The sequence below is a fragment of the Elephantulus edwardii genome, unplaced genomic scaffold (genome assembly GCF_000299155.1).
Source record: "Elephantulus edwardii isolate Elephantulus edwardi_28Jun2011 unplaced genomic scaffold, EleEdw1.0 scaffold00141, whole genome shotgun sequence".
NCBI classification, from domain to species: Eukaryota; Metazoa; Chordata; class Mammalia; order Macroscelidea; family Macroscelididae; genus Elephantulus; species Elephantulus edwardii.
Window position 1 is genome coordinate 1,316,904 of NW_006399891.1, and position 27,869 is coordinate 1,344,772.

Sequence of the window (27,869 nt, forward strand, 5' to 3'; positions counted from 1 at the left end):
GTTGGCGCAGGATAGAGCAAGGTTTAGGGCTGTTGTGCATAGAGTCGCTATGAGTCGCAAACGACTCGACGGCACATAACAACAACAACAACAACATAGTCTTTACTACGGATCGAACTCAACATCAGAAAAACAAAGATTCTCACCACTGGGCCAATTGACAGTACCATGATGGATGGAGAAGAGATTGAAGTTAACAGTTACAGATTGCTCAGCTCTGCAGTTAACACTTTTGGCACCAGCACTCAAGAAATCAAAAGGCAAATTGCATTAAGTAAATATGCTGTCAGGGACTTTTTCAGATTATTGACAAGCAACAATGTCAGTCTAGAGATTAAGGTGCACCTGATTCAGTCCATGGTCTTTGCAATTATTTGCTGTGCATCAGAAAGCTGGATAATGACTAAGGAGGAGAGAAGAATCAGTGCCTTAGAGTTGTGGTGCTGGAGAAGAGCCTTGAACATATCCTGGACCACCAAGAAAACAAATAGGTTAGTCTTGGAGAGGGTGAAACCAAGTTTCTCCTTAGAGGCTAGGATTTTGAAGCTCCATCTCACATAGTTTGGGCATGTGTCCAGGAGGGGAATACATCGTGCTCAGAAAGGTGGAGGGACAGCACAGGAGAGAAAAGGCCTGGATGAAATTGATTGATAGTAACTAGGGCAACGGGGGTAGCTGTATCAGAGTCAGTGAGACTTCCTCCAATCCTATGTCACAATCTTTCTCATAAATCCCAGCTTCTTGAATAATCTGTTCTGCATATAGATTGAAATGGTATGGAGACAGAGCACATCCCTGATGAACTTCCTTCCTGATTTTGCTCAAAACAGGACAGGCTTTAGAGCTGTTGTACATAGGGTTGCTATGAGTTTCAGGAGACTTGGTGGCACACAATAACAACAGTACTCACTCATGTTCAAGCAAGGTGTTGTTCAGCTTCCAAAAGTATGGGGGTTTTATTTTCCTTTATCTTCTTGTTATTAATTTCTAATTTAGTAGTATTGTGGTTGGAGAAGATGCTTTGTATTATCTCTATAATTTTTAATTTATTGATGCTTGCCTTGTGACCTAAAATGTTTTCTATTCTGGAGAATGTTCCTCGCACATTGGAGAAGGTATACTGTGCTTTCATGGGGTGTATTAACCTGTATATATCTCTGAAGTCGAGTTTGTTTATTGTGTGATTTAATTCCTCAGCATCTTTTTTGAGTTTCCTTCTTGGTCTATCTGTTCTTGAGATGAGTGAAGTCTCCTACTAATATGGTGGTGCTATTTCTTTTTTCAGTTCGGTTAACATTTGCTTTGCATATTTTGCATCTCTATCATTTGATGTATACATAATTATTAGGGTTAAGTCCTCTTGTTCTATTGACCCTTTAAGCATTATACAGTGACTTTCTTGTCTTTTGTGATGGTTCTTTCATCGAAATCTATTTTATCAGAGATTAATATCCCTATTCTTGCTTTTTTTCTGGTTGCTATTTGCTTTATACATTTTTTCCACCCTTTTATTTTTAGTCTTTATTTTCATTTTTCAGTTGTATCTCTTACAGACAGCAAATTGATGGGTTTGGGGTTTTTATTAAATTTGCTACTCTTTTCTCTTCAGTGGTGCATTTAAACCATTCACATTCAGTGTAATTATTGAGAGGCAAGGTTTGGTTGCTATCATTTCATTGGGTTCTTCTTGGTGGTGTTGCTGGTTATTTTGGTCCACCCTGCTTTCTGTGGCATCTCTGTAAGAAGGACTTCTCTCATTATTTCCTGCACTGCTAGTCTTGTTTTTACAAACTCCCTTAAGTTCTGCTCTTCTGAGAAGATCTTGATCTCTCCTTCATATTTGATGGTCAGTTTTGCTGAGTACAGTATTTTTGGTTGACAGTTGTATTCTTTGAGTGTTCATTATGTCATTCCACTGTCTTCTTGCTTGCTTGGTTTCTGCTGAGAAATCAGCATTTAATTTTATTTGTTTTCCCTTATAGGTTACTCTTTGTTTCTCCCTCACTGCTTTCAGAATTCTCTCCTTACCATTAGTTCTTGCAAATTTGACTATGATATGCCTTGGTGTTTTCATTTTGGAGGTCTATTCTATATAGTGTTTGCTCAGCTTCTTGAATACATATTCTCTCATTCTTCATTATGCCTGGAAAATTTTCTTCTAGTAATTCTTCCACAACTTCCTCTGTGCCTTTACTTGTTTCTTCCTGTTCTGGAATTCCGATTATGCACATGTTATTCTCTTGATTGTGTCCCACATTATTCTTGGACTTTCTTTTTTTTTTTCTTTACTTCCTTTTATGCTTTTTTTTTTTCCTAGCAGATAAGTGGTGACAATTCTATCTTCTATTTTGTTGGTGCTTTGTTCCATCTCTTCAACTCTTTTCATATGTCCGTCCAACATGTTGACAGCAACCGAAACACTGATCCTCATATTCTAGATTGTCATTTCTTGTTTTCCCAGAGCCTCTAATACTTTGCTTGTTTTATGTGCGTTATCTTAGATTGTTGTTTTTGGGTGTTTTTTTTTTTTTTATTCCTCTTGGTTTGTTGGGTTTTTTTAATGAACGTTTACAGATTCCTATAATTCTTCAACTTTCTTTCACCCATTGAAAATATTCAACATTGTTTTTTTGAATTCTGCGTCAGAAAGTTCCATCATACTTTCTGGCTTTAAAAAAAAATTCATTGGTACTGTGTCACTTTTTTGGGTGACATCTTATTTTGGGTTTATGTAGGGTGTGAGGTAGGCTGCTTCTTCTGTATCTCTGCCTGAGGCCTTAGCAGACTCATAGTCTGATAACCTTGGCTCAGGAAGTTACTGCTCCGGATCAGGGTGGGGTAGCTACTCTGTGTTTCTCTCTGATCTTTTGATTCAAGGGAAGATTTGCTTCAGTTGGGGAGAGATATGGCCTGTGAGTTAGCAGCCTTCTCTGTCAGACAACTCATGTCATCAGGAGGGTCCAAAGGCCTACAGCTCAAGGGAGAGTGTGGAAGGAAATGGCTTCACTTGTGATACTGGGGTACTGGGGCCACTGGCATAGTTGAGAGGAATTGCAGTAGGTTGTCCTCCAGGTGGCTGCCTCACCCCACTCAGTGCAAAAAAAAAAAAAAAAGAAGAAGGTAGCTATTCCATAGTTGTTGCACACTTTGTGGGAAATAATATATGCATGTACTTATCTTAGTCCATGGAAAAAAAAAAACCCAAAAAAACCCACCAACCCTAGAACATTGTAAATACTATATTAGCAATACTTTTCTTAAAGCTGGCTTTAATTCTTATTTTGAGTCTCTAAAATAGAGTTGAAAAAAGATCAACTACTTACAATCAAAATTCCACAGAAAATCATTCATTTCCCTTCGGAAAGTCATTCCAATGAGATGTGGTCACAGATATTGTTTTGGAGGGAAGACTTCTTGTTATTTAGTTAGCAATAGTAAGACTAGATAGGAATGGAGAGTTAATGGGTAAGGAACACTAAGTTTCTGTAAGGGGTGATGGAAAATATCTGGAAATGGATGTGTTGAAGGTCAGTTGCACAACACAGTCAATGTAATTAATGCTACAAATTGTAAGCTTTAAACTGGTTAGACTAACATATATATCCCTCCAAAAGCTGTGAATGTTCTCTGTGACCCTAAGATGCAAAATATTTTACTTGGGCTAAATTCTGTTAATTCTTTGAGTTGTGTTCCTTAGCATAATGGGATCACACACAGGTTTGAATCCTGGCTCTGTCACACACTAGCTGTGTGTCTTAGGAACGAGGAACTAGACATCTTTGATCCCAGGTTTTTTCATCTGTAAAATGAGATCAGCAACAATAACAGAAGCAACAGCTGACATATATTAAGTACTTGCCATATGCCAAGCTATTTATGTCCATCATTTCATAATCACCACAAAATCCAGGGGCCTAAGAATTAGCATCTCCATCTCAGAGTTTTAAGTGAAGTGAAGGAAATGTCCAAGGTCACCCAATTAGCAAGTGACATAGTTAGCTGAGATTTGAGCTCTGTGTTCCCCACACAATCCCCTTAGAAAAAAATCTCAATATTTTTCTTCTGGTAAATAAGGAAACTGCATGAGCAAAACTGTACCTAACATAACTACAGTAAAGCACTAACACTGATAAATTACTTTCTAGGGCAAATGTTGATGCTATAATTCTAGATAAGATTTCAGAATAAAAAAAAACACATTATATACTCTTTTGTCAGGGTAGATGTGAATTTAATATCAAAGACTAAGTAATTGTGCAAATATTAGTTCATCCACTTTTCCAAATTTGTTATAATATGACCACAATGGGTTTTCCCCCATAGTAACACAAGCATAGATTTGCTTGTTTGCTTATTTTAAGTTATGATGTTTTATGCACACACAAATATACATAAATGTAGCTCTGTGTCATACTAAAAAAAAAATTACAAACCCACCAGGAGGTCAAGATAAAGATAAATATACAGGGTATCCTCTAATTACTAGAGAGCACACGCTAAGATTCAAGCCTTGGTCTTCTCAATCACGTATTATGTATCTGAGAGCTGAACAATGAATAAGGACAACAAATGAAGGATTAATGCCTTTAAGTGTGGTGTTGGAGAAGAGTGCTAAGTTTTCCACAGACTGTCAAAAGAACAAAAAGATATATCTTGGAAAAAGTACAACCAGAGTTCTCCTTAGAGGTAAAGATTGTAAAGCTTCATCTCATGGTGTTAGGAGGGGCTATTCCTTAGGAAAGGACATCATACTTGGAAAGGTGAAAGGTCAGCGGAGGAGAGGATGAACGTCAATGAAATGGACTGACACAGTAGCTGGTGCAATGGAATCAAGTATGTCAAAGTTGATAAGGATGGCACAGGACAGAGCATGGTTTAGATCTATTGTCCATAGAGTCACTATAAGTCCTACTTGACTTTATGACACTAGACAATAACAAGTCATTGTTTATTTGAACCACTAGAGAGGCACTACCTCTGAGTTAGCAACCCAGCTCCCTATTGACTACACCACCAGAACTCTCTAAAGAACTATTGTTGTTGTTATGTGCCATGGAGTCGCTTGCGCCCTAAACTCCGTTCTATCCTGTTCCAAGCTCACCATCTTAAACACACTCATTCCCAGCACTTCACTCAGAATCGATCCACCTCATCGAAGGGCCTTCCTCTCCTGCACCCTCCCTCCACTCTCCCAAACACGATGTCCCTCTCAAAGGAGTTAGTAAAAATAAATGCTGCAAGAGTCAAATGAATGAGTGAATAGACTAGAAAGATTCATGAACAAAAGGAGGAATCAGCAGCATACTTTAAAAAGAAAACAATAAAAACATTTCAGTGTTGATAACTGTCTGCAAAGATGAAGCTGAGTGAGGAAGAGAACAATCTTTAGAGTAGTTTGGGTATCCAACGGTGGCTTAAGCCATGTGAAATCTACTCTGATGTCTCTGTGAGAGTGTCTTAGAAAATTTTTTTCTGAATAGATTATTTGATTAATCATAATAATAGCTGTGTGAAGTAAAGATCTTATTTTCTAAGGAAGAAAATCAGTAATCAGTGAGGTTAAGAAACCTGCTCAAGTCAAACTACTCATAAAATTTTGAAGAAATGAGTGAACAATATCTCTGTTATTGAAACATTGGAATCTATGGAGTCTATAGTTTAAATAAATAAATTTTATTGATGATAATTCAAAAGAAAGTTCAGTGGTGTTAAGTCAGAACTAACTCATAGCTGACCTACCAGTGGATTTTAAGAAATAACAAATTTCACAGTAGACTGCCAATCTTTCTCCCATGAGCATTTGGTAGATTTGAACTGCCTTTGGGATTGCATCACAGCTTATTACCACTAGGCCACCATGGAGACTCAATTATCTGGGGAATGAATGAGTAGAAAACCCATCATTTTCCCTTCAGACTATCACCTGAATAAGATGTGGTTACAAGCATGTTCGAGTGGGGCAAAGAGCTTGTTATTAAGTAAGCAAGACAATTCAGTCTCACAGTTGAGACTCAAAGGTATTCAGGGAATTCTTTTACAAATAAAGAGCTCGTGCTTAATTAGATGGCTTGCACAAAAGCACTTTTGTAAATACAAGTGTTCATAGAACTGGACTCAGAACCCAGTTTTTCCCTAATTCTGAGTCTAGTGGGTAAAGAGTTACACTGCCAACTCAAAGGCAGGCAGAGAAGAAGGCAATCTCATCCCATGCCGTTTACAGCCTCTGAAAACACATTGGAGCTCAGCCATGAGTCAGTGTCAACTCCACAGCAATGAGTTTGAATTCCCATCAAACTGATGACACATTGAATATAAGATCCTATTTATTGCACAAAATTGAGGAAGCTAAGATGAAACACACAAGTAAGGTCTACATTAATGCTTTCCAAGGATGCCTGTTTCTGCTTGTTGTTGTTGTTAGGTGCTGTTGAGTACAACTCAGTGACCCTAAGAACAACTGATCTGAATCCTGTCTTACCCTGTGCCATCCTCACCATCTTTGATCCACTTGAGTCCATTGCTACAATCACTGTGTCAAATCCAGACTCTTCCAATCTTTTGCTGATCTTCTACCTTTCCAAGTATGATAGTGCTTTCCTAGGAATAGCCTTTCTTAGCAACACGTCCAAAATGTGAGAGACAAAGCTTTGCCATCCTTGCTTCCAAAGACCATCCTGGATTATCAAATGCCTATATATCTGTCTTCCTAGAACCTTGTATGCTTCTTGAAAGCGTTTCTCAACTGTGCTTCTCCTTCAGGGTGCTAAACATGTCAAAGAAGCCCTGTTTTTCCATGAATCTGGACTACTAGAGTGCTTAAAACATGCTGGTTTTCTAAGTAGGTTATTTGGCCTACAAGGAAGGAGGCATTCTCAGGTCTATAGAGTTGACCCTGTTAACCACAGGAAGTGGGTTCTCCTTATAGTTTCTTTTTATAGAATCATGGAATTGTGGTTGAATACTTGTATTTTTTTGAGTCCTCAGACCCCCAAAGCCCATTAATATGTGTAGAACTGTGCTGTAAGAAAGCAACCTCAATTCACACAATGGAGTGCTATACAGCACTCAGGAGCAGCAATTTCAAAACATACTTCATAACTTGGGAGAGATTGAAGAGCATTATGTTGAGTGAAGTAACTCAGTCTCATAATGACAAATAATGCATAAGGCCATTGTTGTAAAAATAGAAGGATAACTCAAAAAACATGTATGGGGAACCAAGGAGGGAAGGGGTAGGAACAGAGGGATGAGAATGTGTAGGGGTGAAACCACAGGGTTGCACAATTTGGTGGGTGGAAGGGGAGAGGGGAAGAAATAGGAAGGATCTGGTGGGAACCTGAAAAGGTAGGGTAATGATGGGCATGATCCAATGGTGATTAATTTTATAAAACATAATGTTTGTGAATGATTTTGTGAAACACAATGTGAATGAAGAAGAGTGTGAAACACAATGTATAAAAATTATGTAAGCAAACTGATATAAAAAAAAACGAAAAAAAAAGGGTTACCTTAACAATGACATTCAAAAAAGAATTTGAGAAAAATAAAGATTCATGAAGCAGTTTCTAATGGACTTACACTTTTAGACATATTTTTTACCTCTTTCTGGAATATCTTTTCCTTTTTTTTCATCTTTTTTCTGCCTTTTATCTTGTTCAATTTAAGACTCAGCCTAAACACTACCACACAGTCATGGGATCTTTCTTGATCTTTTGGTTCCACTCCTTAGCTCTACACCCAAGTAATGATGCTTTAGCCTCTGCTTGCATTGTATATGAAAGCAGGACATGAATCAGGATTGCAGAAGAAAAATCCTAACTTTTGATTATGGTATGGGTGAAGAGTACTGAATATCCTATGGACTACCAAGGGAACATACAAATAGGTCTTGAAAAAAGTGAAACCAGAAAGCTCCTTAGATGTAAGGATGGAGAAACTTGGTCTCACATACTTTGGGCATGTTATTAGGAGAGGTAAGTCCTTAAGTGAAAGATATCAAGCTTGGAACGGCAGAGGGTCATAGAAAGAGGAAGACCCTCAGTGAGATGAATTAATACAGTGACTATCAATAGGCTCAAGTATATCAGAGATAATGAGGGTGGCACAGGATAGGACAAGGTTCAGATCTGCTATTTAGAGGGTCACTACATGTCTTGATCCACTAAATGACACCTTAACAATAACAACAGGGGCAGATACATCAGTAAACATGGTTTCTATCTATGCACCAGATTGCACTAAGCAAGGTACATTACAGGTTTAAATGTGTTTATTTGGTAATATGTGATGGACATCTTCACATTTACTTGATGCCTCTTTGGTGTAATGGTGGACAACTGAACCGCAGATTGGTGGGAAGGCACAATTATGTGTGTGCACACCTTGCTTGTTGGTTAATGTCTGCCTCCGGCCTTAAAACAACAGTTACTACACTGTATTGGTTTCTACTCCACTTTTATCATTTAATGGGGATTTTTGGGGGACAAGGTCTATGCCTTTTAATTCCACAGGACTCAGTGTAACATTGGAACTGAATTGAATTTCAGCAACTACTACTTGAATGAGTAAACACCAGTAGGAAGGTGGGATAGTTGGGCTAATGATTCTGAAACAGCTTGTGCTTTAGAACCATCCTTGGGATCTTAAGAAAAGAAGATGCTGCTGCTCCATAACTAAGGACAAACTCTGGACTTGAAGCATTGCTATCAGTACTTTGTAAATTTCCAAAATAATCTCCATGAAATTTCCAAAATAATCTCCATGTACTGAGAAGTTTGGGAAACAAATTTCAGACTAAACTAAACTTCAATTGTTGCAATTACTAAATTTAAGAATATTTCCATTTGTCAAGCAATTTTTGTAGCATTAGGGGTAAGTCTACTCCATCTCATATCATTATTTTGCAGTCTTTTTATATTAACAGTACACTGTGGAAGAATCCAGGATCTCTGGTGGCTGAGTGACAGAGTCCTGGCACCAACTCAAAGACGGGCTGTTTAAATCCATCAGCTGCTCATGGGAGAAAGATGAACAGTCTCCTCCTGTGTGATTTCCTGCCTCTGAAAACCTGCTGGAGGGTTGACTGTGAGTTGATTCTGGATCAACAGCATAATAGCAACATATAAGCATCCATTTTTTTGAATGATGGCATTTAAAAGAGTATTAAATAAACCACAGACTGCTAAGAGAACAAACAAATCTGTCTTGAAGGAAGTGGAACCAGAGTACTCTCCAGTATTCATCTCCCTTCCATTGACATATTTTCAGGGGGAACCAGTCCTTGGAGAGAGATACCATACTGGAAAAGGTTAAGGGTCACTGGCAAAAGAAAGGAAGATCCTCCAGGAGGTGAATTGATGCAGTGACTGCAGAGTGTGCTTGAGCAGGACCGAGAAAACGAGGAATAGAACAAGGCTCATATCTGCGGCTCCGAGGATCACTATGAACAGTAGTCAACTTGATAGCCCTAACAACACCAACAACATATATTTTTAATCTTTACAAAATTACTTTAATGAATAACTTTCTCATGTCCCCAAACTAGTTCTTTATCTCCCTTATTCCTACAAGCAAAACAATTCTATTGCTATAACCTCTCAACCTATGTGTCGGCTTCTTTCCTACACTTCTTATATAACATTGTTATGTGGATAAAACATACATTTTGATTGCTAAGATCTCTAAATCTGTTATTAGCAACAAACATTAGAGTGGCCTGTGCACAAGGACTTCTCAAAGCAGTGGTTTTCCCAGCTCTAATGAGACTCTGGGAGTTGTGGCAGACCCAGGCTCTGGTAATAAGGAGCAACTATAGCAATGTTTGAATGAGTCAAATTTGTATTCAATTCAAAGTTACTACCCATAGAAATTCTTAAGACCTACGATGATTACTTTGCTCCCTGCTATGAACCAATGCTAATTTTCATGGCTGGCTTAAATGTCAAATAAAGACTTACTCCCATTTTAGTCATACTCCAGAGGCTCAGTCAAGCATCTCAGAACAATTTTAGCTTAATCAAGGGAGAAACAATACAGCTGAGCCTTAGTTACTTAATAAAGAAGAGAGTATACCAGATCCTCTTTCTCTTGTGGTTGTCTTTTATTAACTCTGCTCTGGCTACTTTAATTTATAGATTTTTTAAAAAAAATATCCTTTTTAAATTTAGCATAGGGATGATTATCAGAGGAGAAAACAATCACAAAAATTGTACCAGGTACTCAAAATCTGAGCTGAGTATAAGGTAGCAACAGATACTGGCTTTTCTCACTAGAACACTAGAAGTTCTATTATCAACAGAGACAATATACAATCCAAATACTACAGTAAACTAATAAAATCAACCAGTTGCTGATGAGTTAGTTTCAATTTACAGCAATCTTTTGTGTTTCAGAGTGGAATTACTCCACAGAGATTTCAATGCCTATAATAGAAATGTTAATTAACAATTTGAATCTATCTAAAACCATTGCTGATTTCAAATCATCGTTGAATGAAAGCAGAGAGTACCAGAAATATGTCTACTTTTGTTTTGTTTACTATGCAGTGGTATTCTACAGTGTAAATCACTAAATTATGACTAACATTGAGAACAGCGGGAATTCCAGAACCCTTCATGTGCTCATGCCAAACCTATACATAGGCGAAGAAGTGGTGGAACAGAAAGTGCTGTTGAGGGGCTTCCTCTTATTTATTAACCTACTTTTTCAACATAATGTCCTTTTTTCAGGAACTGGCCTCCTTTTTTTCTGTAGAAATGAATTTTAATGAAATAACCATTAAAATCAAGGCAAGAAAGTCTCGCATTACAGGTGAGGCATGAGCACTGATGGCCACATCCACCCTAGGATGGGCACCCGGCCACTGTTAACAAGCCTGCTTCTCAGCTCCCTGCCCCTTCCTTCCCTGGGAACAAAGTGGGAGGAGTGTGAGAGGGTCAGAACTTCAGGGGGAATGACTGGCAGTACTTGGGCCGCTTTCGGTCACAATGCTTGTTGAAGTTCAGCTGTATTGAGGTCTCCATGACCATGATCTTGGCTGCGCTGTCCCCATAGAGCTTCTTCGTCTCACCCTGCCGTCCCTCCCCAGGCCGTCTCTCGGTTGATGGCTCCGCCGTGCGGTGCACGTTGTAGTACAGGTCCTGATCCGCGTTCACAGACTCGCGCAGGCGCTCAGCGTCCAGCTGCTGCTGTCGCCGGCCGTTCTTCTCTGTGCTTCTCTGTCTCCGCAAAATACTGACGTAACTGCTCAGTGATCTCCATGTTGCTCACATCACAAAGGATTTCCCCATCAGACTCACTTTCCGTTTGCTCTTCTGATGACCAAGTCTTCCCTTTTTGGCTGATGCCTGGTTCCAACGGTTGTCAGGCGAAAGATGTCCAGACCCTTCAGAATACTGAAACGTCTGGGGGGAGCCTGGGGGGTCTGGACGCTGTTTGTAGAAGGGCTCAGGATACCCACCTTGATCAGCATAGTAGTTTTGGGGGAAAACTACAGAAGAGAAGTACCACAAGGAGTTGAAATAGGATTCCATGGCCTTTCTGTAGGCATGGCGGTGGTTTTGCATACAAGCCATTGCTTGATGATAATGTTGCCAATATCTTGCATATACTGGGTGACAATACCAAGGGTCAGCATCGCTTGAGGAAGCTGCCTTTTCCGCCATCCCCGATGGTGACAGGCTTACCAGGCAATGAATCTATTGGGCACGCAGCTTGCAGATAGATTCCGGGCCGTGGGTGTGCAGGGACTTATTTTCCGGAGGGGGCTGGCAAGAGTGAGAACTGTTGCCAGGGCGACCTAAAGCTAACTTCCGCCATGAAACTGGCCTCTTCTAACAACATGGCCAAAGTCCATGAGGCAGTCTCATCATCCTCACTTCTAAAGAGTACTTCTTCCAAAACAGATATTTGCTGTTTTCACAGTCTATGGTGTATCCAATATTCGTCACTAACACCACAATTAAAAAGGGATCAAGGGGAGCTCTGGTGGCTAGTGCCAAGGAGCTGCAACTACAATCCCAGAGGCGCACGGTTCAAATCCACCAGATGCTCTGCTGGGGAAGGAGGGACAATCTCCTCCTGTACCAGTCAGATCTAATTTGACGGTACACTCACACAAAAATAACAAAATTTTTTTTTTTTTAAAAAAAAGAGGGATCAGAGTTCTCCTATCTTTTCAATTATTTCATATATATGTGAAAGTTGCACAATGAATAAAGAAGACCTGAACAAAACACAGAGAACTAAATCTTATAAAGCATTCAAATGTCTCTCAGTCTACTTCTCTATTTTGTGTTTGAGTAGAAATGAGATTTGGGGACAATGTAACCTTATAGTAAGAAAAGAATCTTAAAATTAGGAGCCCATAGATTAGAAACTCAAATTCACTGCCTTTGAGTTAATTCTAACCCAGTGATCCTCCATTGGTTTCTAAAGCTGTAAATCTTAATGGAAGAAGATCATTCTCTTTCTCCCCGAAGCAACTGGTGATTTTGAACAATCAAATATGCATATTCTTTTGGCACAACATCCTGCCAGATCATTCTTACCAAGATCATTACTCTTTTTTTCTCCTCTGTGTTTTGTCAAGCCATTTCATATAGAAAGAAGGCACAAAAGCCCTTCCTTTTTAGATATGGCAATGTTAATCTATCCCACAAGCATAACCACTAAAACCTATTATTAAGATCTGAAGTGTTAGTCATATGGGAAGGGATTATTAGCCTTACCAAGGATTTGTAAGCTAATGGGATTTGCTGTAGCTGCTTCATTATGGGAAAGCTATTCTTAGAATTAGATAAAAATAGCAGGAAAAACATGCTGTCATGGAGCTAGATGGCATAGTTTATGGGGTATTTCTGCTAACCGAAAGCAAAAGTATCCAGTTTGAATCAACAGTCGATTTGTAGGAGAGAGCAGGGCAATTTCCTCTTGTTACAATTTCCAGCCTTGGGAAACCTGACAGAGGGTTGCTTGGAGTCTGGAACAACTCCGAGGCAGGAAGTTTATAGGAGCTGATAGAAAGATTGACCCCAAAATCTAGCCAATAGACAAGTTTGCTCAAAGCCTTCCATCTTCAACTCTCCTTTTTACTTTGGCATTTTTCCCCAAGTATTTTTTAAGTTTGTTAAATGTGCTTAGCAGTGTGGTTAGTGCTTTGGAAGACAGAAGAAATGTGCGTAGATTAATTTCGGAAATAGAAATTCTATAAGGGAAAAATAATCAACACCTAGGAACATAAAATAGTTACATCACAAAGCAAGACAGACTTGAAAGAACAAGGGAAGTAGAGACATGAACATCTGTGGAAGAACTAACAGATAATAATTTAATGGACAGTAAAGGACTGAAAACCTTCCAGTGGGCGGGCAGGTTGCACACTCCAGGCATTGGTTTGCAGGAATTTCCCTAACAAAGGAGCTGTTTTCACAATGAATCATACATACAATCACATATTCTTAGATGTTCCCAGTGCTGGGTGCTTCACAGGGCCATTTTCACTGCTTGCTAGACAGACTGTGCTAATTTTGCCTGGTTTGTGTGCATTCTAATCAAACGCGTCCTAATGAATTCTGAACACTGTGAAACAGAAGGATTCGCAGCACTGTCTGAGGGTGAAAAGAGCCATTCTGCTTTTAAAGTTTGCACAAAATGCTTCTACACAATGCAGGCATGTTCATATTTATTCATAGAAATGTTAAACATTTCTAATTATTATGAAATATGCTTTCAAAATGTAGTGATATTTAGGAGTGCTAAAGGTTTTTTGTTTTATTTTGGGGGGAGATTTTTCTAAGGGAGCTCTGATAGCCTAGTGGATAAGGAGTTACACTGCCAAACCAAAAGTTCAAGGTTTGACTCTATGAGCTGCTTGAAAGAGGAAAAATGGGTAATCTCCTCTCATGTGATTTACAGCTTCTGAAAACTCTCTAGAGAGTCAGCTATGTGTCTATTCTTACTTGATGGCAGTGAGTTCTTTTGAAGGTGTTTTTATTGAAACACAACATGGTCTTTTTGACCCATGATCTGGTAAAGACTTTAAATTAATGATACATGTTCATTGAAATTAATAATAATAATAATAATAATAATGATAGTTCTGTGGATTGTGCAAACAACGAAGAACTACTATTTTCAAGTTTGTTCCACCTCACAGAAACTATCCCTTGGGCTTTCTAGGCTGTAAAGAGGAGACTACTCATCTTTCTCCAGTGAAACACACCTTTGGGTTAGAAGTACACCTCACTACAGGCAATCTAGATGTGAAGGTCTGTCTGAAGCAATTGGAAACACAACTTGAGTGAGGTCATCCATGGAACATACTAAACTTTAAGTGAACTTGTCTGACAGCTGACTTAAAATGGACTCCTCACATTTCACAGATTACCTCTATCTATTGTTTCCTGGTCTCTATGGCCAAGCACTAGTTACAAAAAACTATAAAAAGATAGGGAGCTCAAGTCGTCTAAGTGCATTTTGGGTTGCACTGTCAACCCAAAGGAGGGTAGTTCAAACTCACCAGAGAAAGAAGGGCAATCTCCTGCATGTGATTGACAATCTCTAAAAATCCCCTGACCGGGTCAACTGTGAGTTGGTTCTAACTCAACAGCACACAAAAATGGCAATATAAAGGTATATGCATAACATATAAAATTAATTAATCCAAGAGTCATGAAACTGCATATTTATATCTGTGTATGTGTGTGTGTTTATGGACACACACATACACATACACACATATATTAATGTATGGATGTATATTTGAAAACACATGCACATATATGTAACACTCACTGTTACCAATCTTTGCAAGAAATTATTACTGTTATATAAATATGTCCAATCATCATGATTTAGTAATGCAATCTTAGACATGTTATATTATAGAATTATATTTATAATGATTATAGAGTTGTTATGTTTATAATTATTATAATTATGTTATTATATTTTAAAATAATATTATCCACAAATCTTATTTTAATGATGGTTTCACTGATTTAATCAGTTCCCAAGGACTTTCTTAAAAATATTTAAGAGTAAAGATGTTACTTTAAAGACTAAGGTGCACCCAGACAAAGCAATGTTATTTTCATTGGCTTCACATGCATTTGAAAGTGTAACAATGAATAAGGAAGATTGACGAATTGATGTCTTTAAATTGTAGTGTTGCAAAGAATATTGAATATACCATGAACTTTCAAAAGAACAAATTGGTTTTAGGAGAAGTACAGTCAGAGTGCTCATTAGAAACAAAGATGGTAAGACTTAGTCTTATGCACTAGGGGCATCTTATCAGAAAGGCTAATCTTTGAAAAAGGAAATCATGCTGGGAAGAGGGAAGAGTCCGTGAATAAGAGAAAGACCTTCAACATGATGAACCAATTCAGTGGCTACATCAGGGTATTTGAACACAGTGGACATTGTGAGGATGGTGGAGGCCTGGGCAGAGTTTTTTCTGTTTGACTCATAGGATTACTGCGAGTCACAGTGAACTCAATGCCATCTACCAACACCAACCATTTTAATCAAATACTATTCAGTTTAGAGAGCTCTGGTGGCTTAGCGGGTAAGAAATTGCGCTGCCAACTCAAAGGCAGAAAGTTCAAATCCACTAGCTGTTCTGCAGGGGTTGGGGTGGGAGGACAATCTCATCCTTCACAATTTATAGCCTCAGAAAACCTGCTGGAGAATCAGCTATGAGTCCAATCCCAACTCCATGGACCATAACAACAAAAATTAGTTTACCTACGATACCCACAATAGGATCTCACTTGTTCCTTATTCCTATAGTCTGTGGGAGAAATATGGGCAATCTCCTCCCAGACAAAACCTGGTGGAGGGTCATGACTCAATGGCACACAGCAACAGTGACAATACAGAAAGATGTCTTCAGAAGAGCTTTGATTAGTTATTATCTTCATAGGCAAAAAAAGAGTTATTCTCAAAATGTATACCTTAACTTAGGTATGGATGTCACTTAACAAAAACAAGGACATATTTCTCAAACTAATCCGAGAAGTGCTCATTTTGTGTTTATCAAGTACACTATTGTTCCTCGTTTAATCAATGCACATTTACTTAAATGCATTTCTAGATAATTTTAAAGTGATAATGCATTTGTCCTTTGAATCACCTTTCAAAGATTAAATTATATTTATGCATAGCCTAATAACAAGTTGTAAAATCTGGTTGCTAAAGCTAGCTGAATTCCTACTTAGTGCAAATTAGGTAAATTGTTATTTATCAAAAATCATTGTAAGATTCACTGGTAAGCTGAGCAAACAGATCCAGTATACCTTACAATCTTATTATTAATTATAATTAACATTGATAGTTATCAAGGAAATCTATTAGAGGAAATACAATTAATAGGAAGATTATTGTCATTGTGTGTCAAGTTGCTAATGGTTGACAGTGACCCAGTGTATGTTAGCTCTAAATCCTGTCCTATCCTGAGCTAATCTCCCTATCTCACTATCTCTGACACATGTGCTGTCCCTCCATCCTTCCAAGCATCATGTCTTTCTCCAAGGACTGGTCCCTCTTGACAAGATGCTCAAAGTATGTTCAAAATCCTAGCCTCCAATGTGCAACTTGGTTTAGCTCTCTCTAGGACAAACCTGTTTGTTCTCCTGGCAGTCCATTCTATGTTTGACACTCTTATCCAGAATCACAACTCAAAGGCATAGATTCTACTTCTGTCATCCTTAATCATTGTCCAGCTCTCTCTGTTGCATAACAAGCAATTGCGAAGATCATGGCCTGGATCAAGTGCAGCTTAGTCTCCAGACTGATATTGTTGTCTTTAGCAATCTGGAGAGGTCCCTGGCAGCAGATTTTTGTAATGCAATTTATCTTGTGATTTCCTGACCGCTGGTGCCAAAATGATTGTGGAGCCAAGCAAGCTGAAATTGTTAACAATCTCAATTTCTTCCTCATCTATGATGGTACTTTCAATTGGCCCTGTGGTAAGAATCTTTGTCTTCTTGATGTTGAGCTTAAATTGGTATGGAAATATGTAGTCCTTGTATTTTTTGCAGTAATGCTTCAGGTCCTCTTCAATTTCAGCAAGCAAGGTTGTGTCATCTGCATAACAAAGGTTGCTGATGACCCCTCCTCCAATCCTTTTGCCATATTCGTCCTCATAAAGTCCAACCTCCTTAATGATCTGTTCCACATATAGCTTCAAAAGATATGAAGACAGAATGCATCCCTAATGCATTTCTTTACTAATTTTGAACCCAGTGTTTCCTTGCTCTGTTCTGAAGACTACTTCAAAATCCCATATATAGGTTTCACATGAACACAATCAGGGGTTCTGTTCTGGATTCTCATTCTTCTCAACATCAGCCACAATTTGTTGTGATCCACACAGTCAAATGTCTTTACATCATCAATGAAACACAGATAGACACTCCTCTGGTACTCTCTGCTTTCAGCCAAGTTCCGTCTAACATTGGCTATGATGTCCACAGTGCCATGGCATCTTCTAAACCCAGCTTGTATTTCTGGTAGTTCTCTGTTGATGCACTGTTCCAGGTGTTTTTGAAGAGTTTTCAGCTGGTTTTTCCTTGCATATGGTATTAGTGATATTTTTCAGTAATGTCCACTCTGTTGGGTCACCTTTTGTTGGAATGGAGATAAATATAGATCTCTTCCAGTCAGCTGGCCAGGTAGTTGTCCTCCATTATTTCTTTGCAGTCTGGTGATCACATTCAGGACAGCATCTTTTTGGTGAAATATGTCAAGTTACATATTGTCACTATTATATCAATTCCTGGGACCTTATTTTTTTGCAATTCCTTCAGAACAGCTTGAACTTCCTCCTTTATCACCATTGCCTCTTCATTACATGCTGTTTCATGAAACTCTTCTGTGTCAATCAAATCTTTTTGGTACAGGGACTCTGTTTACTCCTTCCATCTTCTTTTGATGCTTCCTAGGACATCCAATATTCTACCTACAGCATCTTTAAGTATTGCAACTCAAGGTTTTAATTTGTTCTTCAGTTCCTTCAGCTTAAGACAATAGCAACCCTATTCTATTTATCTGGAAGCAAACTTTCATACCATTTCTGTGCCTAAGATTTATTATTATTTTATTAACAATAATTATCTATAACATATTAAGCTATAAAAATATATTATAGTACTTTATATATCATACTTTATTTTATTATGTTATAATGTATTTGCATATTACATGTACCTTTTCAACCTGTATACAGAACAGGTTATCTAGGAGGCTGGGCTCTATGAGGAGAAATGTGGGGTCAAGATTGGTGGAAGATCTATCAACAATCTGCGTTGTGCTTCCTGAAACTGAAGAAAACCTGAAGCACTTGCTCCAGGGGGTCAAGGACTGCAGCCTGCAGTATGTATTGAGGCTGAATGTCAAGAAGACAAAGATTCTCACCAATGGATCAATTGGCAGCATCAGGATGGATGATGAAGAGATTGAGAATGTTCACAGCTTCAGTTTGCTTGGCTCCACAGTCAACACTCTTGGCACCAGTAGCCAGAAAATTAAAAGGCATATTGCCATGGGAAAATCTGATCTTAGGGACCTACCTCTCCAGGGTACTGAAGAGCAATGGTGTCGCTCTGGAGACTAAGGTGTGTCTGATAGAGGCCATGGTCTTTGCTATCACTTGTTATGCATTAGAGAGTTGGACAATGACCAAGGAGGATAGAAGGAGAATTGATATCTTTGAGCTGTGGTGCTGGAGAAGAGTATTGAAAGTACCATGGACTGCTAGGAAAACAAGCAGTTTCATTCTAGAAAGGGTTAAACCGGGTGGCTCCTTCGAAGCAAGAATTCTGAGGCTTCGTCTGACATACTTTGGTCATATTGTGAGGCGAGACTAGTCCTTGGAGAAGGACATCATGCTTGGGAGGGTGGAGGGACAGCACAGGAAGGGAAGACCCTCTATGAGGTGGATTGTTTCAGTGACTGGGGTAATCGGGATGGGTGTGTCAGAGACAGTGCGATTGGCACAGGACAGAGCAGAGTTTAGGGCTGTTGTACATAGGGTCGCTATGAGTCGCAAGCAACTTGACGGCACATAACAACAACAACATATTTGAAATATATATTGGAAATATATATATAAATATACAAATATATATTTATATATATTTCTTTGAGCCTTGAGATTATTTGAATTGTGGATAATGAGAGGTTTGTGGAAGCTAGTTGAGAAGAATGATTGCCCAAATTCTTAGAAATTGCCTTTTTAAATACATTTTTAAATCCATTTTTCCAATTTCTCCTTTTCTTCTGCCAACCATCTGGGCAGAACTTCAGGCTGATATAATAGGCCATGTGCTTGGGGATTAGAGATAGTTAGAAAGCTGTCCATGCCTCATAGCACCAGATAAGCAAAATGATGGTAGCCTAGCAGCCCTCTGGAAAGGGTGCCAGATAGAGTGTCTCCAGGTAACTCAGACAAAGTGGTGCAATGGAGCAAAGGAAGACTAAACAAATGATGGAATAAACCAAGATTTTTTAATGTATTTATCCCAAGTGTTTCAGTCCTGACTTCTTTAACCATGGAAAATATTTTTAAAACATGTATGTCTTCACACTCAGGAGAGGGGGGGGGGGGAACCCAAAATTTTTACTTTTTATTCTTTCCTGTGTCTTCTACAGGAAAATTTCAAATTATTATTTGAAAAGCAATATTGATATTAGCTGAAGTAACGGCTCATTCACTAATTGCCATTGAGTGGGAACTGACTCATAGCTCACCCTCTAGTGGGCTTTCAGAGGCTGTAAATCTCATCTTTCTCCCACAGAGCAGGAGGTGGGCTTGAACCTTCTGCCTTTGCATTGACGGCTCAACTTCTCACTCATTAGATTGCCAGAGCTCTTTAACTGCTAGAAACTCATTATACAGCTTATGTGAAAAGGCAAAATCCTGGGTCAGAGACATTGTTCTTGTTTCATAGAAATATGGATGATGCAGGCTTCATCTGATATGTATTGGAATCACTCATTCTATTGTAATGAAAATTAAGATGAAAGCAATTTTGGCAGATGAACTCTAATGTGGCGGATAAGCAGAAAAAAAGGTTTTATCTCTACCAATAATTATTTCTTTTTAAAAAATGTTCTTTTTGAGATTAATTTAAAAAGAAATAAAAGAACAAAAATGAGAGGAAGTGAAATGACCTGTGCATGCTAATGGAGGTAGGAAGAAAAACTGGACTATAAAATGAAGATATTTATCAGAATGTTGGCTGACTCAGGAAGCATCAAAAGAAGATGGAAGCAGTACATAGAGTCGCCGTATCAATAAGAATAAGTTGACACAAAAGAGTGTCATAAAATAACATATAATCAAGAGGCAACAATGATGAAGAAGAGGGTTGAAGCTGCTCTGAAGGAAATGGCAAAAACAAGGCCACAGAGAATTGATGGTATACCACTGGACATATTTCAACAAACAGAGGCTTCCCTGGATGTGCTCACCAGGTTGTGCCAAGAAATTTGAAGGATAACCACCAAACTAACTGACTAAAAGAGATCCATATTTATTCCCATTCCAAAAAAGGTGATTTGGCAGAATGTGGAAATTATCAAACACTTTCACTAATATCACAAGCAAGTAAGATACTGCTGAAGATTATCCAAAAATAATTGGAACAGTACATCAGCAGAGAACTGTCAGATGTGCAAGCTGGGTTTAGAATAGGATAACATAAAAGACATTATGGCCAACGTTGGACAAATCTTAGCTGAAAGCAAAGAATAGCAGGAATGCCTATCTGTGTTTCATTGACTATGCAAAGGCATTTGACTTTGCAGATCATAACAAATTGTGGCTAACTTTGAAGAGAATGGGAATCCCAGAACACTTAATCGTGCTCATGAGAAACCTATACATGGACCAGGAAGCAGTCAACAGAACAGAGCAAGGAAACATTGCATGGTTTAAAATTAGGAAAAGTGTATATCAGTGATGCATCCTCTCTCCATATCTTTTCAACCTACATATGGAACAGATCATTTAGGAAGCTGGACTTTGTGTGGAAGAATGTGGCATCAGGATTGGAGGAAAACTCATCAACAGTTTGAGTAGCGAAGATGATGCAACCTTACTTGTTGAAACTGAGGAGGACCTGAGGTATTTGCTGCAGAAGGTTAAGAACCACAAGCTTCAATATGGATTGAAACTCAACATTAGAAAACAAAAATTATCACCACTGGGCCAATTTTCAGTATCATGATAAACAGTGAAAAGATTGAAATTGTTAACAATCTTAGTGTTCTTGGCTCTGCTCTTGACACCAACAATCAGGAAACCAAAAGACTATTTACATTGGGAAAATCTGCTGTGAGGTAACTCTCTAGAGTGCTGAAGAGCAATGATATCAGTCTAGAGACTAAGATGCTCTTGATGCAAGCCATGGTCTTTGCAATTACTTGTTATGCATTAGAGTGCTGGAAAAGGACAAAGAATGATAGACAAAGAATCGATGCCTTTGAGTGTGGTGCTGAAGAAGAGTGTTGCGCAAGTGTAGACTGCCAAGAGAACAAACAGGTCTGCCTGGAGAACTCCAGGCTTCTCCTTAGAGTCAAGGATTTTGAAGATCCATCTCACATACTTTGGACATGTTGCCAGAAGGGACAAGTCCTTGGAGAAGGACATGATGCTTGGAAGGTTGGAGCAACAGTACAGGAGGGGAAGACCCTGGATGAGATAGATGGATTAACTCAGTAACTGGGGTAGTGGAGGGGTAGGGATGCCAAAGATAGTGAGATTGACTCAGGATAGGGCTGAGTTCAGGGCTATAGTACACAGCGCTGCTTTGTGTCACAGGCCACTTTACAGCACATAATAATAAGATAAAAACTAGGTTAACAAGTTATTAATTCATGTTGGATCTTTATTATAAAAAAACTGTCCTCTTCACAGGTAGCTATCCTTCAGACATTTCATTGTTGATACAGACTAATAACAACAACAAAAATGTTATAATGCAATCAACAGTTCTTCTTTCGCCTGTTTTTTCATCATTCCCTCAAACATAAGTTTAGCTGATCAAAGAACATTACTAGATTCCCCAGTGGGGAGCTGGAGCAGAATCACTGATTGCTCAATTGCACTTTTGTGAGCTGGTTCTTAACTGCTGGCAGAATGGACTTGGCAAACACTACAAACCCAGGCTTTGTGTTAGCACATTCCTGTCCTTGCTCACACTTACACCAAAACGTTTAAAAGGGGGCTCAGTCATATTAATGATTGTCTTGCCTCAGAGAGGAGTGTACACCATTAACACTGTCACCCGCAAAGGAAACAGTGATTGAATGTGTACAGAGACCTCTAAGGGGCTCTGAGAAAACCAAGGGCTGTAACACCCCTGAGAAGTAACAACAACAGCAACAACAACACACCTCTACTGTCCTGAGGAATTTTGCTCAAAATATAATGGGATGGGGTGGGGAGAAAGGTGATTCACCTGCAACTTTAAAAATGTAGTACAAAGTAGTCAGATGAAGGACAGAGTGCTTTCAATGGATGGTAGGGAAAAGAGATAATAGTTCACAAAGAAAAAAACACATAAGGCATAGGGAAATGGAGACAAGACTGGAAGGATGTGAGAAAGATTAAACTCACTTCACTGAGGCACATGGCTCAAATAAGAAGTAGTAGCCCAATAAGAAAAGTACGAATTATTACATATAGACAAATCCTGATTTGAATCTCTGCTTTGACAGTCAAATTGCCCGAGATTGCTTTACCTCTCTGCCAGTCTCAGTGTTCACATTTGTAAAATGGGCAAAAACATTTTCATCTGCGATTGGAAAATGGACTTCCTCTTTTCAGTGGTCTTGTGAAGATAATCAATGTGCAAAAATCTTCTAGCACAGACTTTAACACGTGAAAGAAGTAGGGAGGAAATCTATCATTTGGGGATGTTGTCTTCATTTCTAAAACTTCATGGTCATCATTAACATTAGCAATAATTAATGAGCAATTTGTTTGGAAAAGAGCTGCATATCAAATTGTAGAGAAACTGCATTTTTCTGTTGTTGATTTTTGTTTGGAGTGGGAGTTTGCAAAAGCTTTTAAATTGTCTTCATTTCTTACTAAGGAGACATTCAAGGGATCTATCTGCTTATGGAGATGACATTTTCAAAATTATATTTAAGATCCCTCTGTCTGTGTGGGCATCATTTACCAGGACATTGTGTAATGTACATTCATTACATTATATGAGATCATTGAGGGCCTTTGGTAGGATGGATGGAAGTAAAAATCTCAAGCATAGATAGTAAGTAAGTTGTTAGTGTTATGTGTCATCAAGTTGGAACCTCCAGTGGATGTTCAGAGGCTATATATGAGCGATTTATAACCTCTGGAACTTGCTGTAGGGTCAGCTATAAGTCAGTTCTGACTCCATGGGTTAGGATCAGGGCTAGAATTAATAAGTTAATACTCAGTAGTATATGTCAAAGGTAAGCAGAAAAACATGTTGAACACACATGAATATTACAGTTAAGAGTTGGAAAAAGCAAATCCTGACTGCTACCCTGGGGCTGACTGCTGCTGAAGTGGCCACGTACTTGGCAGCTCCCCAAATCATTAAGTTGGGGAGCTACTTGGCTCAGAATTTAAGTTAGTGGGTAAAAGGGCTAAATATACATTTTGTTATAAAAAGAAATTATTTTAAAAGCCCTTCTACTCAAGAAACAGCTCCATGTAAGATTATAATTAACATATAATTATTAGACCTCTAATTTGTAGGTTTACAAATGTAACTGCCCTCTCTCCAAAATGACCTTCTTTAAATACCCAGCTAAATGTTATTTTTTCGTATTTAAATAATCATAGGTGCATTCAGTCTTCAAATGAGCACTTTGGGGTACACAGTGCACAGAGAATGGAAGACAGTGCTGTAGCTCGCAGCCTTCCTCCTTTAATCTTTCTCACTCACCCTGAAGCAAGTCCCCAAAACCACTTGAACTTTGAGGACAACAGTTTGGAAACCACAGCTTAATCCAATCTGTTCATTTTATAAACAAGCAATTTAGGGCCCCCAGAGGTTAAGTAAAAGGTAGAATTTAGGCCAGAGTCCAAGCCTCTTCAGTTTTAATACTAGGTCTCATGGAACAGTCCATAGGGAGATGGGTTGCTAATCCCAAAGCCATGCCCCTCTGGCAATTCAAATCTACCAGCAACTGTTTAGGAGAAATACAGACAATCTTCTCCTGTGCAATTTGTAGCCTCTGAAAGCCCACTGGAAGGGTAGCTGTGAGTGAGTCCTGATTCAATAGCCATGAGTGTGAATTATAACAAGATAAGGCCATTGCTTATTTATGTTTAGTTGTGAAGTTTTCTAATTCATGCACCAAGTTCTGATACAAGTTTTAGGTTTCAGGATGAGTCATTAACAGATTGGTTATTTTCTACTCAGTTACTTTATTTCATTTGTGAAGGGCACTACCAAGTTAACTATGGAAGATCTACCCACTCAACTTCCAAATTACAACTAGGAACATTAGAAAACTGATGACTTTTAATATAATCACTATCACATAATTCTAAATTATATTATTAAAATAAATATGAATTCATTTACTTTCCACCTTCTGGAAAATACACTAATCCTCCTTAGAGAGAAGATTAAACTTATCAATGATTTCATTTTATTTGGGTCCTCAATCAACACCCATAGTAACAGCAGTCAAGAAATCAAAAGATGTACCTCATTGGGAAAATCTGCTGGCAAAGACCTCTCCATAGAGTTAAAGAGAGCAAAGATATCAATTTAAAGACTAAAATGTGCCTAATTCAAGCTATAATGTTTTAAATTACTTCCTATGTATCTGGTTTAGGGCTGTTGTGCATAGGGTCGCTATGAGTCGCAAACGACTCGACGGCACATAACAACAACACAACAACAACAATGTATCTAATAATTAGACAATAAGGATAACAGAAGAAGAAGAACAAATGCCTTTGAATTGTGGTGTTGGAGAAGATTACTGAATACTCCACGAGCTGATGAAAGAACAAATAAGTCTGTGTTGAATAAAAGACACAAAAATGTTTGGGCATGTGGTCAGAAGGGACCGATCCTTGAATAAAGACATTATGCTAGGAAAGAGGGTCAGCAAAAGAAAGGAAGACCTTCCAGGCGATGGATTGACAAAGTGATTGTATTAACAATGGGCTCCAGCATAGGAGAGGTTGTGGTGATGGCACAGGAGGGAGCAAAGTTCAGATCTATTGACAGCAACTAACAATAGCAACAAAACAATGAAACTGGTGTTACACTGTAAGACGGTAGTTTCCTTTCAATTCTCTGGAACCAGGTCTGCTGCCCTAAAAATGTTGTCTTCAAGTTCCAGAGTCATATTTGAGGGTGCCTAACAATTTGCAGTCAAATCCTAGAGTTTCTTGATGATTTGTTAAATGCCTCTGTTAATCATCTTTTGACCCTAACCTCTAAAGATGTTCATATCCCTAGCTGTCAATATTTTTTTTAATTAATTTTTTATATTTTACATCTTTCACACTCAAAAGGTTGACAAGTAAGGAAAACTATCATCATTATTATTCAACAACATGTGGACCTAGAGCAAAACACTTATTGCTATGATTTGGCTTCGGACTCAGAGTTTTCAGTTTCTTCCCCTTGCTAGGATCTAGAATTGTCCCGCCTTTTGTGCCAGTTCTATTTCTCCCCACTTCTGAAAATTGGTTTACCTATGGATTCTGTAAGAGTTCTATTTTCTCTTGTTGGAGCCTCAAAATTGAGTGTTTTAACTAGACTACTGTCAGTACAGGGAGCAGTGATGACGTAGTTCATAGTGAGTTGCACTGCTAAGTCTACCAGCAGCTCCTGAAGAGAAAGATGGACACTTACCTCCGGTGCCATTTACAGCTTCAAAACCTAAAGCAAGGCCAGCTCTGGATTGGTTCTAACTTGATGACAATGAGTACATGATTGCCTACTAATCTATAGCTATTTCCCCAAGTGTCCTGAAATCTACCTATTGCTAGGTCTTTCCCAGCATGGACCTGCAGGACCCAGGATCTCTCTTTTCTCTCATGCCATATTGCAGGAAGCCCAACAACACACTTCCTATTCTGAGATAAAATAGTCTTTACCTGTGTTTGAATCTGAGCTAACTGAGGCTCTAGAGGTTCCCTGAGTTCCTGAAATAGCAGACAAGCTCTAAAAGAACCAAAACTACACGACAATTACCCTGCTAGCTAGCCCAGTGCTCCCTTTCCTCACCAGAGACGACAGCTCTCTAATCTGATGTTAACAGCATTATTAAATAGATTTGGGGAAGTTAATTTTGGAAAGTCAACACTATTTAGAAAACTGATTTCACAGGCAAATGCAATTTGGCAAACGATTGAGAGATGATCTCCCACTCCCATCCTGCTCCTTCAATCACCATGGCAAGGGAATGGAGTTCATCTTCAGACGCGAGTGTGCCCCCCTTTTCTCCCCAAAAGAGCTAATCATTTGCTTTTGCATTTTGTGAGTTTACAAATCAGTGGGCCTTATGTGGAGTGTTGAGGGTGTTTGTACCGACATCAACATTCCACATTAAGACTGAAATTGGGTCACTGACATGTTTCCAGGGAGTAGCTATTAACACAATCCTTAATTGGAGTCCTATTTATTGTTCTGTTGGCTTAACATCCGTCCAGTGCCTTAATAAAGCTGTCACATGAAAATATCATTTGCGGCTGAGACCCTGCTGAGAAATAAGAGCATGCAATCAACACCAACTCGTGAAAGCTAAATATATTATCGCTTTCAGAGCGATAGTAAGGAGTGAATTAGACTGGGAACTTCCAGTAGTCATTGTTGAAACGATAGACTATAAATTTTCTCCAAATTGGTTCTAAGTTATAATCTTTAGCATAGTCTCTTTAATGATGTGTTGTTTTATATGTGTGTGTATACACACATGTTCTATATATATTTATATATATAGTATTATACAAATGCATGCACATACATGAGACCTTGGGTGATGCTGTTGTTAAGGCACTTGGCTGCTAACCAAAAAGTTGGCAGTTGCAACCCACAAGCCACTTGTGGGAGAAAGATGAGGTTCTCTTTCTGTAAAATGTCTGCAGCCTCAAAATCCCTGTGGGGTTTTACTCTGTCCTAGAGGGTTTCTCTGATTTAGAACTGACTCAAAGGTACTGGATTTGAGTATTCATTTTTGTCTTTGAGCACAGTACTTACATACCCAGGCAGAGATTGCTTTCTTACTTTCTCTTTATTATGTTGTGAAGGGACTGCATTTTTATTATTGTTTTTAATAGTTTTTATATACACATATTATCGTTTTGTGGTAACCCTGCACTAGGCAATTCTGTTTTCCCAATGCCATGTGTGCACTTATGTGTCTACGACATGTTCTGGTAATTCTCACAATATTTCAGATTTTTCTGCAGTGCATTACACATTTAATAGAATGTGTTTTTCATTGCTTTTGAGTCAGAACTGACCCATAGCTGATACTCGAGTGCATTTTCCGAACCACTAAATCAGACAAGATATTGCATATCTCTCTCCTGTAGAACAACCAGTGGAATTGCACCAAATGCCATTGAATTGGTACCACAGCTCTTTACCACTAGGCCACCAGATCTTCCTCTAATAGACTACAGTGTAGTGTAAGTATGACTTTTATATGCACTGACAAAATAAAAAAGAATTTTAAAAATCACATGACTTGTTTTATTGTTGTATTATTTATTTAGGTGATCCGTAATAGGACTTGCTATATCTCCAAGATAATGTCTGTATTTATAAAAATATGTCGCTATTGTGTGCTGTATAACTTTGGTCGTTTCTCCATGTTCATAGAGCTTCCAGAGGCAA

At 38.6% G+C, this 27,869-nt stretch overlaps 1 protein-coding gene and 1 pseudogene across 1 annotated transcript in view; both read right to left on the reverse strand.

Moving 5' to 3' along the window:
• TMC1 (transmembrane channel-like 1) overlaps positions 1 to 27,869 on the reverse strand; it is a 189,406-nt gene that overhangs the window by 147,223 nt on the left and 14,314 nt on the right. The window lies entirely within an intron of this gene.
• On the reverse strand, positions 10,935 to 11,663 carry LOC102846839 (annotated as a pseudogene).